This window comes from Pseudochaenichthys georgianus, chromosome 4, assembly GCF_902827115.2.
Source record: "Pseudochaenichthys georgianus chromosome 4, fPseGeo1.2, whole genome shotgun sequence".
Classification (NCBI taxonomy): Eukaryota; Metazoa; Chordata; class Actinopteri; order Perciformes; family Channichthyidae; genus Pseudochaenichthys; species Pseudochaenichthys georgianus.
In genome coordinates, this window is record NC_047506.1 from 41,536,590 (window position 1) to 41,555,074 (window position 18,485).

Below are 18,485 nucleotides of genomic sequence, written 5' to 3' on the forward strand. Positions count from 1 at the left end.
TCCGTGACTTTTCCTGAAAGTGTGTTATGTAGCACCCTATGTTGTTAAAAATTGCATTCTAATAGCGGGATTTGACGGTGTTAGGTAAGCCTATACAAAAACTTCTGGCGGTTCTAGTGTTAAGGTAATTAGGTACAGGAGAAGCCCTTTTTTATCAGTAACGAATTTAGCAGTTGAACATAAAAGTCAACTAACTGAGGGTCACTTGCAATGACAGTGTTGTGTCTAACTGTAAGCTTGTCACTCAGAGTAACCTACAGTTAATTTAGCTGCTGGAGAAGAAAGATCATGGGGGAGTGGGGGAGAGAGCTGTGGTTGATGGGCCATTAGTTGTGTAAATACCATATACAGTCTATGGTAAATACCAAGCGGCAAACTCTGGGGAAGAGCCGGGACGCCAATACGGAAGTGCCACACACTGCAGTTCATCTAGTGGCCAGTAGGAGCAGGCTGCAGAAGGGAGCAATTTCCATAGACCCCCATGTTAAAATGCCCAACTTTACAGCAGAAATAAACATGTTTACATCGTGGTTCAAAAAACCATATTCTCTGTATAGTTAGATCCCCCCTTCATGACTACTGTGTGGGGGGTGCATTTCTTCTCAACTCATCTGTTTAATTAATATTAAGCCTTAAAGCTTTTGCATAAATTAGGGCGTGGTCACTTTGATGGACATGGACATGCATACATGCCTCACTGTCAGCTAACAGCAACTTGTCCACTCTGCTAGGCTACAACCATAGAGGCTACAACGTTAGTTAGTTGTAGTTACTGTACTTGACCCTTTAGCGGTGTTCGTGGTGATTGTGCCTTTTAGGGAATATTGTTACAAATACCAGACAATTAAAATATTGTGCTGTGCGCTTGAATGTACTAACACAACTTCCAAGAAGTCTAAAATTATAATATTATACATGTTAACCCCGTTCGCAGGTGTTTGTGTGCTTGGTAGCTTAGCTTGCTACTTATTAGCCAGCTAAGGGCGTAACCTATGGACGTAACCCTTTATACATACATATACATTTTAGTTTATGATTCAGCCTTGGGTAAGACTTTTATAGTCTATGGCTATGACGCCCATAATGCTAAACGGGAGCAAATGTTAATAGGGGACCCAATTATCCTAGTGGTGGCCGCCGGAGCTAACGGAGCCGCAGGGGGCTAGCTCCAGCCGGCGTCCCGGAGCTAGCCCACTGCGGCTCCGTTAGGTCCGGGCGGTGGGGTCCGTCTTTTCTCAACGTGTGAATGACAAGCATTAAGAATAACAAAATATAGCTAATTCTCTTGCAGATTGTCTCATTTGATTATGAATGTAACGTTTATATAGGGGAACTACACTGTTAGCAGTAACTTGGTATGCATGTATTTCATGTTAGCTTAGCTTCTTAGCCTGAGCTAGCTCTGTTTACTTCCAGTTCGGAAGCAGCAGGTCCCGCACCCTTCATGCAGCTCAAGATCCCTCCGCTATGCGTTGGGATCCTGATCTGCCGACGAGGCTCCATTAAATTATAAATATTTTTAGTGAATTACTGAGTTTAGGCACGTTAATAACGTCTTAATGACAGAATACAGTATATTCATATGTGTCAGTGATTTCATGTAAATTCGGCGAACATAAACATAAATGATCGTGGTGAAGATGATGATTAAATTAGGATTAAAAATCGAGAGCCGGGCTGCATTTACTCCCGTTCGTTTTTTTCGACTAAACAACATTATTTTGTTAAATAACAACATGGTGATATTTTGTAAATGATTACATGTCTCTTATTTCGCACAGAGTATGATATCCGTGACATATGGATCTTATCAAAGTTCCCCTGTACATCCAGTGTACTGTATCTGACTTTATTTCACATGAGCTCCAGTGTGGAACCCCACTGCACCCCCTGGTGGGTTAATGACCCATTGCAGCTGGCTTCATTATAATTACATTTATTTATCACGGGGGAGGTCTCAAGTCAAGCTGGAGGTTTTCCCTTGAGCGAGGTCAGATCACGTACCAATCACGGCCCTCGCGTTTCAAACTGTCTGAAATGAAGCGCTACATCTGTAATTACACAACATTGATTGGTTTAAATTGTGTACAATGCTTTTGTATTTTTCCCCTTCGACTCGGAGAAACAAATGTTTTTTCGGAGTTTAGAATTGCCGAAGACACTACACTACCCATAATCCTCAGCTATCGTTTGAGAATACACCATGCGCTTTGCTCGACAAACCCCGTGATTAGTCCTCAAGCTCTGTGATTGGTTGACTTCCAACTGCATTCCATATGGAAAAACGTTTCGTAAAAGATAAAATCATACTTTATTCAGCAGTGCTTGCTTTACTCTTTGAAAGTCATCACATAAATACATTGTAACTAGGACGCCGTTGGGTCCTAGCGCTCCGTGCTCGGGCCCTAATAAATGGTTTGGCTGCATTACATATTACACATCTGTCGTAGTTCTTTATTTATCTACAGAGATTGTGCCTCAGAATAGACCGGAAACTATTCTTTTACCTTTCTGTTTTAATTTCACAATAAAGTTAGTAGTAATATTTTGTTTTGATATTATTGTTTTTGATTAACTAGACTGTCAGGACCTCGACAAAACTGATGGACCCAAATGCACGACCCAGAGACAAAGTCTTAAATGTAAAAAAAGTATCTTTAATTTCAAAGATCAGGAAGTTCCTTTTAACAGAGTCGGTACCGGAATTAACAAAAAGCGAGGAGGAAGGAGGAAAAACAAGGAGGAAAAACTATGCATAACAAAAAGAGATCTTAAGAAAGAAACTCAAGCCTACAAAATTAACAAAACAACAAAACTGTCACGATCTGTCTGTGTTGTGTTTTGTCTTATCTAGATCTGTCTTTGGTTTCCTGTCTGTGTGTTCCTCCTGATTTCCTGATTGTGTTCACCTGGTGCCCCTGTGTTTTCTCCTCCCTCCTCATCTGTCTCTTTTTTCTTTGATTAGTCCTGTGTGCATTTAGGTTTGTTTTTTCCTGTTAGTCTTTGTGAGATCCTTGTTTGTTTTTGACTGTGTTCATGGGGTAGTGTTCTGTTTGTGACTATTTAACCTTGAAATAAAGGTATTTTCTGTGATATCTGCATTTGGGTCCTGCCTGCTTCACTCAACCCTGACAAAAACCTGACATGAGTGAAAGCGACCTTTTCTTAGCTGAGGCTTGGCACGACCATTCGGGGAAACAAACAAGATGAACTGATACAGGACAGGGGAGAGACAGGACTATTTAAACACGAGGTGAGTGGGAACAGGTGGAAACAATCAGGGGCGGGGCAGACACTGACGATGGCGGGAAAAACACACAAGAGGAGGAAGAAACGGGGCCTGAAATGAAAGACAAGAGGTAAGTACAAAATAAAACAGGAAATGGAAAACGAGACATGAGACACATAAACATAACTAACACATCTGATGAGACACAACAGATTTTTTATGTTGCCAGAATGTTATTATTTTAGAGAAGGATAGCATGCTTTGTTTAAAACATTATCCAAATGTTCTGTGGTAACAATTTACTAAAATATGTTTTCATTATTCGAACATAAAGACATAATATTCCTGTAATTGTTCAACTAAAAATTCCTGGGTAAGTGGACTGACCACTGTGGTCATTAGGATGATTAAGATAGTTTACTTAACTATTGGAATTTGACTATTAACACATGTAAAAGGATGAATCGGAATCAGCTGGTGAAAGTAACATTTGTTTATTAGAAAAGGGGAGCTGGGAGTGGAGGTTGGTTATGGCGGCAGTGGGAAACAGTTGTTCCAGGGTGGAGAGGCCTGGCTGGTCTTGGGAGTGTGGAAGGCCTTGGATTCCTCCTGGGAGAGACACAACAATGAGTGTGAGGCAAAAGCAGGCAAAGTTGTCAAAGAATATGCTGGAAAAAAGCTAGAGCGGCACGCAACAAACCGTTCACAGCAACAATCCGGTAGGGAATGAGTGCAGGCTGCAGGTTTTCATAGTGTGGCTGATGAGCAGGTTGCAGGTGTGGTTTATTGGAGATTGCTCCCAGCCGTGTAGAGCAGACCAGCAGGCAGGTGGGGGGGGAATTCATTCATATCTTATTTTACCTTAACATTTATTTATTTATGCATTTTTTTTTTTATCTCTCCAGTTTTAAAGGATATTTGTGGTTACTGTCCTATAGTATACATTGGAATGATTTCACAGCTGCTTATCCCAATAATTATAAAGGAATGCCTTGGAAATAAGTGTGTTTATATAAATTGTGACCAAACTGTTTGGACTTAGACTAAAGTGAACTATCTAAACACTCAGAGTCCTTTACCTCACTGAACTGTAGTATCAGCCTCTCAGTCTGACTGGAGAGGACTCTCCCTCCACATTATTGTAGAAACATCTTCTTCTTCCGTTAGAGCAGCTAGCACCAGATTCTAATAACAACACCGGGCGGTGCGCCCTTCTCTCTCTCCCTCGCTCACTCGCATTTTGGCTGTGAGCTGCGGGCGCCAGTCGCCAGATAAGCCAACATCCCCCATTTTCATCACTTACAGAGCCTATCGTACAGGGCAAATGTGTAACCGGGGTGAAAAGGGTGTTACATTTACTTAATTATGAATATTGTTACATCAAGGCCGAAAATTAGGATGAGCCTCAACGGTCAAAAATGTTTTTTTCCCTCCCAGAACTGCCAGCGCAGCGCCTCCACAGATCTGGCGCCCTAGGCGAACATCGATAACGCCAGTGCTACGGGCTTCATATGCAACTCGCAAATATCTTTCTCTCTCTCTCCTCTCTCCTCTATTTTCTCTTCCCCCTTCTCTCCCTTCTCTCTCTTCTCTCTCTTCTCTCTCTCTCTCTCTCTCTCTATCTCTCTCCTCTCTCTCTCTCTCTCTCTCTCTCTCTCTCTCTCCTCTCTCTCTCTCTCTCTCTCCTCTCTCTCTCTCTCTCTCTCTCTCTCTCAATTTTGGTACGCAAATGCGCCTTTTTTCAAATGACCCGGTGCTCTTTTTGGCGGAGGTGCGCACCTGCGCACCAGTTATGTGCAGCCCTGCATATGACCATAGAGATATGTGCATACACAACAAAAACACTTGGGGTATAATGTTCAAACAATGTTATCACCAAACATTTTAAGAATGTTTTCAGAGAACGTTATCCTACCTTTCAGAAGTACATTACACTACACTACAGTAGGAACCAAAATAAAACTTCTCGATGAAACTATTCCTAGAACAATGAATGGTAACATTCTCAGAATGTTTTTAGAACCAACAATGTCTAGCTGGGAACTCAGACATGCCACCGCAAACATGCAATATCATGAATTACGTGCTTGTTTTTTTTTTCAAAAACGAAAATGTGGTGACAACAGATTTCTTTTAAACATCCTTTTCAAACAAATGCAGCAAGTTTGTTTTTTAAAGCGCACTACAAATAAATCTGACATTGAACATGACCCTGTTAATATTTCGCAACACAGGAACATTTTATAAAAAAATAATAACCTCCTGAAAATATTATCCAAATCCATCCATCCATCTTCTCCCGCTTATCCGTGGTCGGGTCGCGGGGGTAGCAGTTCCAGCAGAGAGCCCCACACTTTCTTTTCCCTGGCGACATCAACCAGCTCTGACTGGGGGATCCCAAGGCGCTCCCAGGCCAGCGAAGAGATATAATCCCTCCACCTGGTCCTAGGTCTACCCCTTGGTCTCTTCCCAGCTGGACGTGCCTGGAACACCTCCCTAGGGAGGCGCCCAGGTGGCATCCTAACTAGGTGCCCGAACCACCTCAACTGGCTCCTTTCGACGCGAAGGAGGAGCGGCTCAACTCCGAGTCCCTCCCTGATGACCGAACTTCTCACCTTATCCCTAAGGGAGACACCAGCCACCCTGCGGAGAAAAGCCATCTCGGCCGCTTGTATCTGCGATCTCGTTCTTTCGGTCATGACCCATCCTTCATGACCATAGGTGAGGGTAGGAACGAAAATGGCCCGGTAGACAGAGAGCTTTGCCTTCTGGCTCAGCTCCCTTTTCGTCACAACGGTGCGGTAAAGCGACTGCAGTACCGCTCCCGCTGCTCCGATTCTCCGGCCCATCTCACGCTCCATTGTTCCCTCACTCGAGAACAAGACCCCGAGATACTTGAACTCCTTCACTTGGGGTAATTTTCCAAATGTTGCTTTCAAAATATTCTTCTTTGGTTATCATGTAACATTGAGGGACCGTTTTATAAAGAACATGTTTAATGTGTTACCCAACAACGTCCAAAACACATCCTTAGAATTAAAGGAACATTAAAGGAACATTTTATAAAACACTTTCTGACATCTCAGGCCTCAATAACATCCTGAAAACATTTGCAGAATGTTGCTTGGAGAATGTTCTTCATTTGTTATCATGTAACATTAAAGGAACATTTCTGTCATCTCAGGCCTCAATAACATCCTGAAAACATCCTCTGAAAGTTGCAGTTAAAACGTTATGTCTTAGTTAACCTTAAACCTTATAGGAACATTATTTGAAAAAATAAACATCCTAAAAAGGTTCTTTGAACATCAGATTAAAACGTTTCTTTAAAACCTTATTAGAACCAATAGGTAACATTAGCCAAAGTTGTGAGAACGTTCCCCGCTAGCTGGGTCAATACCCATCAGAAGACCCCTTTTCAAATCGGGCCTGGAACCATTAGCCTTGTGCCATCCCCTTTTCTCCCATTAGCAACACCTAAATAAAAGGTAGTGGTGGCCTAAATTATCCTAAAAATAATAAAACATACAGCTCATGTCTGATAATCAAACAACTCCATTAGCCAAATGTACTAAAAAGTTGAGCATCTAGCAGCATGTTTACATGTCAGTTATGCCCACATCGTGACCCTGTCATCATGTATTGATGTAGGAATGATATGTACTTGAGAAATCAAAGCAGACCTCTGAGGCAACACACCGAGCGGCCGACATGGAGAGGCGGCGCGGGGGTCTCTGTTGTCCACGTCTCCGAGGACATGAGGGTCCACTGTGGTGCTTCAAGAGCTCCATCAGTGCCCTGCAGGAGCTAAATGCATCACTCCTGCTCTTCATCCTCGCTCTGCTGCTGGTCCAGAGGCTTCTGTGGTCAGTTTCTCACACATGCAGAGTCTCTTTCATGGTCACTATCAAACATTCAGCAGCTATCCCCAATATTCTCTCTCATCCGTGTCAACTCTTGTTTTACACTTTGTTCTTAGTCCTTAAAAGTGTGCCCTATAACGCAAGACACCGCAGGCACTTCAAGTAATCAAGTAAAAAGAAAATCAAAAACACACATTAGATATTTATTTCACTAACTTTGTGTATTTGTGTCGGTGGATCTCTCCGTAATTCAACAAAAGTTAGCATTAAATAATGCCTTATTATATTTAAACATTCAATTTCAGCAAATTTGTAATATAAATCTTTAAAAAACACTATAAGTAATCAACAGGTGAAATGTCATGATTAGATTAATTTGGTAAATCTTTTTACCTATATACAGTATATACACTGCTCAAAAGAATTAAAGGAGCACTTTGAAAACACATCATATCTCAATGGGAAAATAAAGCATGCTGGATATCTATACTGATATGGATTGGGTAATGAGTTAGACACGAAAGAATGCCACATTGTTTGATGGAAAGGAAAATGATAAACCTACAGAGAGCTGAATTTAAAAACAAGCCGAAAATCAAAGTGGAAAAATTATGCTGCATACTAGTCCATTTTGCTGCAATTCCATTGCAGCAACTCAAAATGGGACTCAGCACTGTGTATTGCCCCCACGTGCTTGCATGCCTGACAATGAGACGACGGATGGTATCTCTTCCCAGATCTGGACCAGGGCATCACTGAGCTCCTGGACAGTCTGAGATGCAACCTGGTGGCGTCAGATGGAAAACAATATAATGTCCCAGAGGTGTTCTATTGGATTAAGGTCAGGCAAGCGTGGGGTACAGTCAATGGTATCAATTCCTTCATCCTCCAGGGACTTCCAGCATACTCTTGCCACATGAGGCCGGGCATTTTCGTGCAACAGGAGGATCCCTGACCCACTGCACCAGCGCAGGGTCTGACGATACCTAATGGCAGTACCTATGATGAGTCTTCATCCAGTTGTCACAGCGGCTGTTGATGTGCTTCTTCAGTGGCCCGTCTAAGGGCTGTAGTTTGTGAGAACAGTGGGGAGGAAAAATGAATATACATTGGAAAATATTTCACTTGTCTGTTCACTAGGCCTCAACATATTTGATCACTTACTTTTCTTTTGTTCAGTATAGATAGCCTATTATTCTACCTTAATGATGTAGACCTACCTCCTTTGAGCTGAGACCATAATACAAATCAGCTGCCTCCATCAGGTAGTCTCTCAAAAGCATCCCCTGCTCTGTTGAGAACACCTTCTTTGGTGTCCAGTAGCCTACTCCTGGGGGTGTTTGTGATCCCCGACTCTCCAACCTCAGCCTCTTTGTATGGAACCGGTACAGGGTGACATGGCATATATCATGGGACTTTGCCACTTCCCTGAATGATTTGCCCTTCTCAACTTCATTTGAGGCCCTCTGCAGCAGAGCAAGTACACTCCCCTGTTTCTCTTCCTCTTTCTGACATGTGGCATACTGTAAACACACGCACACGCACGCGCGCGCACACACACACACACACACACACACACACACACACACACACACACACACACACACACACACACACACACACACACACACACACACACACACACACACACACACACACACACACACACACACACACACACACACACACACACACACACACACACACACACACACACTTTAGGCCTACTGTACAGTATTTTATTCTGTTTATTTGTACAGGGACAATGCACACCAATCAACAATACAACTGTTTGCTTGAATGAACAATTGATCATTCAAGCAAATTAGCCATCATTGTAAAAGTACCATGTTACAACCGTCCCGTTACAACCGTCCCGTTACAACCGTCCCGTTACAACCGTCCCGTTACAACCGTCCCAGGAGTCAGGACCACCCGTCTTGCTTCCACCCCCTGTGAACCTGCCTGGTTGCTAGCTTGACCCATATTTAGCTAGTTATATTTGTAGCTTACAAAACAGTGATTCTAATAATACTAGTTTGGATTCCTAGACATTTGAACTCAAGACAGTATCCAAAAAATACATCATATCATTGTAGTTAATATTTTACCTCAGAAACACACTTTTGCTGATAACTTCCGCGAGAAATTCAAACGTGGCTCCTTTTTTTCTCAACGATCTTACCATCTAACTGCGCATGTGCAGAGTGACTTTCATCACTCGCTTGTTTGTGATTGGAGATATTGAAGGTGTTACAACCAACCCGTGTTACAACTGTCCCTGGTCTCCCTACTTCTAGTGTACTTTATATGTTAGTTACCTTTCCTTTTTTGTATGTCTGTTCCATGGACGTGTACCCAATTGATTTTTCTTATTAACATGTTGATCTGTTGCTTTTTGCCTTTTTGTCCCCGTAACTTTCCCCGCTGTGACGATTTCTGATTCTGAAATGATTTTGAACCTTGTTTTATACAGATTCATATTCTGAAAATGTATGCAAACAACCACATATTTAAACATAATTGTAACTGTAACATAATTGTAACATAAAACGGAAATGAAAATTGTATTATTGTAAGTAATCAAACGGGGAAGTTTCATGGTGATGACTTAGTTACAAACTTTACACCTTTATAAAACCCTGTGCATGAAAATAGGTCTTGATTTGCATACTGTAGAAGCATTTGTAATTTTGCAGAAACTGCAGTGGCCGCCCCTAATTCACTCAAAGAAGTTAAATTATCTGTCATTTACATGTATGCAAGGAACTGGGCACAGAAAATAGCTCAGATTCTGAAATAAATAGTTGAAATAAATGTAAGCGTGACTTTGATACTGATAAAAACGAATTCATGACTATTAACATCATTTGGCGTAAAACCTCATTATTAGTCCAGGTCTGCATCGCAGGCAGATCACATCATCTGATACTCTGTGGTGCCAAGGAAGTGTGTTAAATCTGCAGACGGCGTGTGTATGGCGTGCTCAGAGGAGAGGCCTCTGCTGTAAAGTGGGGGTTAATGATGGCGGCGCAGCAGCTCATGTGGTTGCAGCACCAAACCTCCGTTCCCAGGGGTAAACGTAATCACGCGGGCAATTATTAAGATTCAGAATCTGTTGTCATCCAAACTGCGGCGTACACACAAACGCTCCCCCTGCTCTTATAAAGCATGTTTAGACCATTAGATAAGCCACAACTCACAATTAGGCTGCTGGCTGCCTCTCCCACACACATTTCCCGGAGCCTGGTTCACATTTTGAACACAATCTTTGCACGGAGCGAGCAGCCTTATCAAAGTCTTTACGTTTTTATAGCAGATTGTGATACTGTATGGCTCTGTGCAGTTGTTATTGGGTTTCCTCGTGTGCTGTGATTTGAACGTGCACGTGTAGCCCGTCTTATCTGAGCCAGATGTTTCCAGGTTGAGGGCATTCTGGTCCATGTGACTCTAAAGGGTGTTTAGTAAAGGAAATTGCATCAGCTTTCTTCAGTTTCACAGACTACTGTCACATGTATCCTCACATTCACGGTAAACAGAAGATCTCCTAGAGCAGTGCTTCTCAAAGTGTGGTCCGCGGACCACTGGTGTTCCGTGAGCGCCCCCTAGTGGTCCGTGAGTATATTGGTAACATTTCACATTTGAAATAAATAAATACATTTAAGTTTTCCGCACTCACGCGGGAATTTCTCCGCAATGGAACGAGATTAAGTTTCACTTTCTATTGCATGATAAAGCCCAGGGCAACACCTTCGTCACACATGTTGCCACTTATTTGTACCATTTCCAGGCGATTTATAATCTGTTCTAGAAAAACTATGTGTTTTGGGATATTTGTGGAGTTAGGTGGTTCGCGAGTGTTTTTTTATTGGTTAAGTGGTCCATGGTATGAAAAAGTTTGAGAAACACTGTCCTAGAGAATAACAAATCATTTGAATAAGCTCCAGGTTGTATTATCACACAACTTATTTGGCAGTGGTGGAAGAAGTACTCAGATATTTAACTTAACTTAAAGTAGTAATACAAGTGTAGAAATACTCAGTTACAAGTAGAATCTGGCATTCAAAAACGTACTTAAGTATAAGCATTAAAATATACTTCAAGTACCAAAAGTACTCAATGTGCAGAATGGCAATTTCGGATCATATATATTTTATCACTTGAAAACAATGAATGATGCATTCATGAGTTCATTATTTTGATGTTGCACAGGGTAAAGGTGGAGCTAGCTTTAATGACACTGCTAGGTATCTTAGTCTTTAATAACTCAAATCTAGTGGGGTAGAAGTCTAAAGTAGTATTACATGGAAATACTACGAAAATAATAGTACCCCAACATGTTACTTAAGTACAGTACTTGAGTAAATGTAGTTCCAACACTTTATATTGGGAAGGATTGGTAAAATAAATGCACTGCAGAAGCGTTTTGGGTTTCTGTTTTTGTATATGTGGCGTCTGCTACCTGTTGCGATCTTTGAACATCGCTTGGCATTTTCCCAGACTGCCCCTCTCCTGGAAGCTGTGGTGTACCTGCTGTCTGGAGCCACCTGCCCCCCCCCCACCACTGCATCTGCAGAGACTTGGCCGCCTGGTGTAAGCCCAGTGAGCAGGCAGCAGATCATAAAGAGGAGAGGGAGTACAAACGTGCAGAGAGTAAGAGGGGCTCACAGATGTTGCCTTGCAGATTAATAACCTTAGCGCAAGGACAGCAGAAGAAGAAACAGCTCAGGGATCCAGATGTGGAGGAAGCAGCTCCCTGAGGAGGCAAATATTTACTGAAATGTTTCACTGGCAGTGATACATAAAATACGTTAACACTGAGAGAGTATTCTTATTCTTTTTTTCATTGTTGTACTGAACCTATGAAGGATTTGGTGTGTGACATTCAGTGCCTATTATAGCTTGCACCCCTTCAATTGCATGTGGCCCTGTCTTGGCCCCTGTATTTGAAAATGGACCCTGTTTGTCGATCAGACTCAGACAAGCTGTCATCCACTGTCTTTTTAAAAGGAGAGGCCCTTTTATGCTTTTTGGGGTTTTTCCTTTCCTAGTGTGTTAACTTATATAGGTATACGTGCCTGTAAATGGTCTGCAAAGGTGATAATCCTGTGCTCCCTCCAAAGGGAGCTTCTCTCCCACACCCCCCTGCCTTAAATGCCTCCATTGGACTCCTTTGGTTACTTGCGTAACATGATAATATCACTATCTAAAACTATGCTTCTTCTGGCTAGCACTCCAACACATTGTACGTGATAGGCTAAGGGGGCGGGACATCTCTAAGTGGTTAACCAATCACAACAGAGCAGGTCAGCTAACCAATCAGAGCAGACTGGGCTCTGGTTTCAGACAGAGGGTGAAAAGAGGTGCTGCAGCACAGGCAGTATGAGAACAGTAAAGAGCTATTTGAACATTAAAGCATGGAGCCATGTCCCAGTAGAGACACTACATACTGATATACACCTGATCATATTTGCTGTAATGTAAGCTATAATTGTTAGCACCAAATGGAGTTTGCCTGCAGGGCTTTCTAACAGATAGGGTTCATTTCAACCCAAACCAATGTCCAATTAAAAGCCTGTATATACACACACCCATTAACACACAACAGATGCAAAATCCTCCACATATGCATAAATAGAAGCTAATAGGTACAGACAATTAGAACAACCACAAATAACTCCAACTCCGGTTTATGAGTGCATGTTTCAGTGTCCGGTAACCACTGGAGACAGAGTTTGGAGATGTTATGTTCGCATGCATGTGCAATTGTTAGCACGTCCAGCTAACTAGCTTACTGCTGTAGACAACATGCTTCCATGGCCAAAGAGCACATCATTTTCGGGTACCATAAAATAAAAGCCTGAAAAGATTTCTAAAAACCAGAATAAGATGTGCAGCACATAACTGGGATACTACTCGCATGTGCAGTATATATTTCTCCTGCTGCTCCATGCAGATGCTCCTTAAGCCAGCTGCGAGATGGAGTCCTTTCCACTGAGTCCTGGCTCTGAACCAGCATTTCCATCAGTCACTTGAGCTTGGTGTTCCTCCAATAAGAGGCGTGTCATCACTCAACGCTTTAGACGATCTAATAATTCTTAATAAGACCACAGCCGGTGATCACTTCTCAACAGCACAATGCAAGGTCAAAGAGGAGCTTGGATCAGGTTCCAACACAAACATACAAGTCCTGTTTATTGATCATTTAAATGTGGTCATTATAGGAGGGTAGTGAAGCCATCATTTGTGTTGAGAGAAACCTCCCTAGGATTACACATGGCACAAAGTATCGTTTCTACTAGGATGTGTTCATTAGCAGAGAGGGTTTGTGTTGGATGGGAACCAGCAGAGAGGGTTGTGCAACATTAGCTGAGCTCACATTGCGTAATAGTGGGGGGGGGGGGGGGGGGCACAGAGGCAGCAGATAGAACTTCACTGAGACTGGAGCCCAGGGCCAAGCTTTCCCAGAGCTCCAAATCCTCAGCTAATAAAAGGTGATGAGTGGAGTGGAGCTCTGACTTTGTCGTGGAGACTTTTTCAGAATAAGCTGCAACCAGGGCTCCAAGTGTGTGTACACCATGTGTCAGTGTGTGCCAGAGGACAGTCAGGAGGTGAAACCGTAACAATGATCTCACTCTCAGCTCTGGCACAAAGTGTGAGATGAGATAACACACACACCATCATGTTCCTCTTTCTGGACGACGAGCTGAGGTCAGTGCAGTTACACTAGAACACTGTTTGATCAGAGGTGTCCACACACACACACACACACACACACACACACACACACACACACACACACACACACACACACACACACACACACACACACACACACACACACACACACACACACACACACACACACACACACACACACACACACACACACACACACACACACACACACACACACACACACACACACACACACACACACACACACACACACACACACACACACACACACACACACGCGCTTGCCAGATGCACATACAGTATGCCATAAAGCATGTATATGTGCATACATTGAGCCAACAGATTTGCACACACATTACATTACATTGAGCTGACGGTTTTATCCAAAGCGACTTACAATAAGTACATTCGACCAAGAAGATACTTGAAGAAAACAGAATCATAAAGTACATCAGGTTTCATAGAGCCAAGCATTTCAAGTGCTACTCAACTGGCTTTAGATAAGCCAGTGCTTTATTAGTATATAAGTGCTCTGTTAATAGTTCTATTGCTCGAAGTGGAGTCGAAAGAGATGAGTTTTCAGTCTGCGCCGGAAGGTGTGTGAGCTATCTGCTGTCCTGATGTCAATGGGGAGCTCATTCCACCATTTTGGAGCCAGGATAGCAAACCCACATGTTTTTGCTGATGGGAACTTGGGTCCCCCTTGCAGCGAGGGTGCAGCGAGTCGTTTGGCTGATGCAGAGCGGAGTGCACGTGCTGGGGTGTACAGTTTAACCATGTCCTGGATGTAGGAAGGGCCAGATCCATTCGCAGCATGGTACGCAAGTACCAGTGTCTTGAAGTGGATTCTAGCAGTTACCGGAAGCCAGTGGAGGGAGCGGAGGAGCGGCGTGGTGTGGGAACATGTAGGAAGGTTGAAGACCAGGCGAGCCGCTGCATTCTGGATGAGCTGCAGAGGTCGGATGGCACATGCAGGTAGACCAGCCAGGAGGGAGTTGCAGTAGTCTAGGCGTGAGATGACGAGAGCCTGGACCAGAACCTGCGTGGCTTTCTGGGTCAGCTGGGGACGTATCCTCCTGATGTTGTAAAGCGTGTATCTGCAGCAGCGGGTTGTAGCAGCGATGTTTGCAGTGAAGGACAGGTTGTTCTCTAGGGTCACACCCAGATTCCTTGCAGTCTGAGTCGGGGAAACAACAGAGGGGCCGATGTTGATTGTTAGGTCAAGAGTGGGACAATCATTTCCAGATGCCACATGTACAGAGATACTTTAATAATGAATAAGTTATTTTATATTATACACTGTCTACATATAATACATGTAAGATTAATACAAAGTTAATGCAGCATTAGTTAAGGCTCCACGCTCCACGCTTCTCTTATGTTGTTGCTTATCAAATGGATGGCAGCAGAGAGGAATGTGCTCATCTGCAGCGCCCTCTAGTGGAAACAAAATGCCATTATAATTGACAGCAGGATGAAAGAAAAGCTCAGCGGCCCCATTCTGTGAGCAATCATACACAATAATGTTTACTATATCAACATATCCATGAGCAATACATCCACTGACAACTAATAGTGTGCATATTGGGTATAAGCGTATTTTCCATGGCTGGCTGTCACATGCTGTGGTGTGTGTGTGTGTGTGTGTGTGTGTGTGTGTGTGTGTGTGTGTGTGTGTGTGTGTGTGTGTGTGTGTGTATCTCCCCCCACCCGTGTAAAGCTGCAGCACCTTACATGTGTCAGATGAGTGAATAGTTTTCTCTTGCCAAAGTGTTAGTGATGTGCCCCATTGTAACTAAATGTATTCAGCATCACCAGTGCTGCTGTATATCTTTTCAAAAGTTGTCAATGGTGAGCCTTTTCATTTTATAATCAATAAACAACATATTTTAGTTATGCAATCTAGTTTTCTCGCTTTCTTTTCCCCCTGGGTTATTTGTAATTGTTTTGTTACTTCCCCAACAGTATCAGGACACGTGGGGGTTCATCCAGGATCTTGAAAAAAAGATATTTAGTAATTCGTTCATTTTCTGTGTCTGACTCGTGTTGATGTGTAGCTTTGTTTAAAGTCCATAGAGGTGAACAGCTTCCTCGGTTTAGTCAGGGTGAGTCTTTAGCTGGGAAGTAACGCTTTCATTCACTTATTAGTTATTTAGAATTTGTTGTTTTCATCGTAATCCTGGGCAGGGATTACGATTCTGTGGAAGGTAGGTGGTCAGGTAATACCTGATGAAAGGGGCATGAAGTCATTAAAGTGAGTTATAAATGTGTGTTTTCTCAGCTGGAAATATCTTCTACAAAAAGGCTGCAGTGGCCTCTTCTCACATTTCATTGAATCATTGAATAATACAAATACATTTGGCTGTTTTAATGCGCTACCCACCAAGTCTCGGTACTTCAGCTGCTGTATGTATCACACTAGGGCCGGGACTTTAACGCGTTCATTAAGATTAATTAATTACACAAAAATTAACGCATTTTAATCGCACTTTAATCGCACTTATTTTTGCACAGCGGAACGTTTCTCACTGGATGAGTTTCAGGCGTACCGATTATACTGGAGCACCAACTAACGTTCATGACTTCAGCATGGGACTTCAAACAACAACAAACCACGGTGAACAATAATCAAACATGAACGAACAAGCTGATGAGACCGCTTTGGTCGGCCCCGTGGATGGGACATTTTGTTTTAAAAAACGGACGGATGGAAGCGTCGATAAGAGCACGGTTGTGTGCAAATTATGCAAAAATGAATTTGCATATCACCGCAGCACATCAAGCCTAAAGTATCACCTAAATGCAAAGCATGTAGCAGCTAGCGTGGACGTTAGCCCGACTCCGAGTGCAAGGAACCACACCCTGACCGCAGGGTGCGAACTGGAGGGGAGCAGGGGGAGCTATAGCTCCCCTAGTGGTGACATGAGCTCCCCTGGGAACATGGTTTGTGAAATTTGGGGGGAGCTCTCTAAAATACTGATATGATGACCAAATAAATTTGGGCATGGTTTTTTTTTCAAAGGTGTAAAATAAGTGAATTAAAATTATATTTAGAGTTTATGATTCATGAAAAAAGTGTCGCCTGCTTGCACACTGCCCGCAGCTCCACCCACTACCAAGCTCGTTTAGTTAGCACTGCATGTTTACCAGGCATTGTTGCTGCTGCTGACATGTCGAAAAGAAAAAAACAACTTACCTTGGGCAATTTCTTTAAAAAGACGGCCAAACAACCTGATCAAGAAGACCAACCGAATGTAGCTGGTGGTAGCACATCATACGTTGTGACTGCTGCTACAACAGAACCGAGAGAGGAGGGAGCTAACGTCAGTGCTAGTGCTAACTTGACAGCTAACGTTAACTTGGGGGCTGAAGAGACACAAGAAGACGAGCCGTTGTGTGTGTGGCGTCGCGTCTCTCCAGGCAGTGAGAGGGTTGTGTTGTGCTATAGCTGTATTATTAATATTAATATTGTTCATGGTTGGTGCCGCTGGCTGCTCTTATCGCGTGTGTTCGGCTCTGTGTAGGCTACAGCCATAATAGGCTATAGCCCATGTGAAAAAATGTAGCCTGTTTTTGAGTCATTTTAAGTTGATTTAATTAAACAGTCAAACGTTACATTGGTGGTCCGTGGATTATTTATTATCAAGTTGATTGAAGTTTGCGTAGCCCATACATGCTCGGGAAATCTGTTGACATGAACATGATCCATCGGGACGTTTCATGTAAATGTATACCTGTGGCACCACCCTGTGTGCAACAGATTTTCTCTTTATAATAGGCCTATGTCTGTGCTGCTGCTATTAACGCATGGATCAGCATTCCCCCCCCCAAAAAAAAAAAATCCCGGCTCCCCCGGAGACCGTGGTATAGTTCGCACACTGCCCTGACCCAACCCACACTCAACCAGATGACTGGTTTCAGGGCCAGGATAAGTCAGTCCACGTCTGAGAGAATAACCAGCTCCCTGCTCACTGGATTGCACTCGACTGTAGACCACTTGGAGTAACATCCATGTGAAAATTGCTTCTCACTGTTCTCAGGTCAAATATGTATATTTGATTAAAAATGCGATTAATTTCGATTAATTAATTACAAAGCCTCCAATTAATTAGATTACTTTTTTTAATCGAGTCCCGGCTCTATATCACACATTAAGTATAAGAACAGATCTTGAAGCCAGATTGAATACAATTTGAAACAAAGACGTCTCGGTGGATACAACATCCAACTTCCACATTTTAGAAAATAAGGAAACGCATTTCTTCCTACAGTGTTTGTAAACTTTGGATTCATGCACAGCCGACTCATTCAATTGGTTGTCAACCATTAAGTAATGTTATGTATTCAAATGTTATGATTCCAGCTTTCCAAATGTCTTTTTTTATCTCGTTTCTTATTCCTGTATGAAAGACAATGTATCTCATCTTGCGCTTTGTACAACACCGATCCACATTTCCTGACATCTTATAGACAGAATTACAAATCGATTCATCAAGAAAATACTCTCAAATTAGAATAATGCACACAGTGTGAGCTTCTAAGCTTTGAGATGCACCTGCAGTAGATATATAGCTGTCCTGCACAGACAGACACGTGTGCAGATCACACATCACCTACTGTTTAGCTACCTGGTCACATGTCAGTACAACAACATCAAAACCACTGGAGTCATTGTACAAACAAACACTCAACAT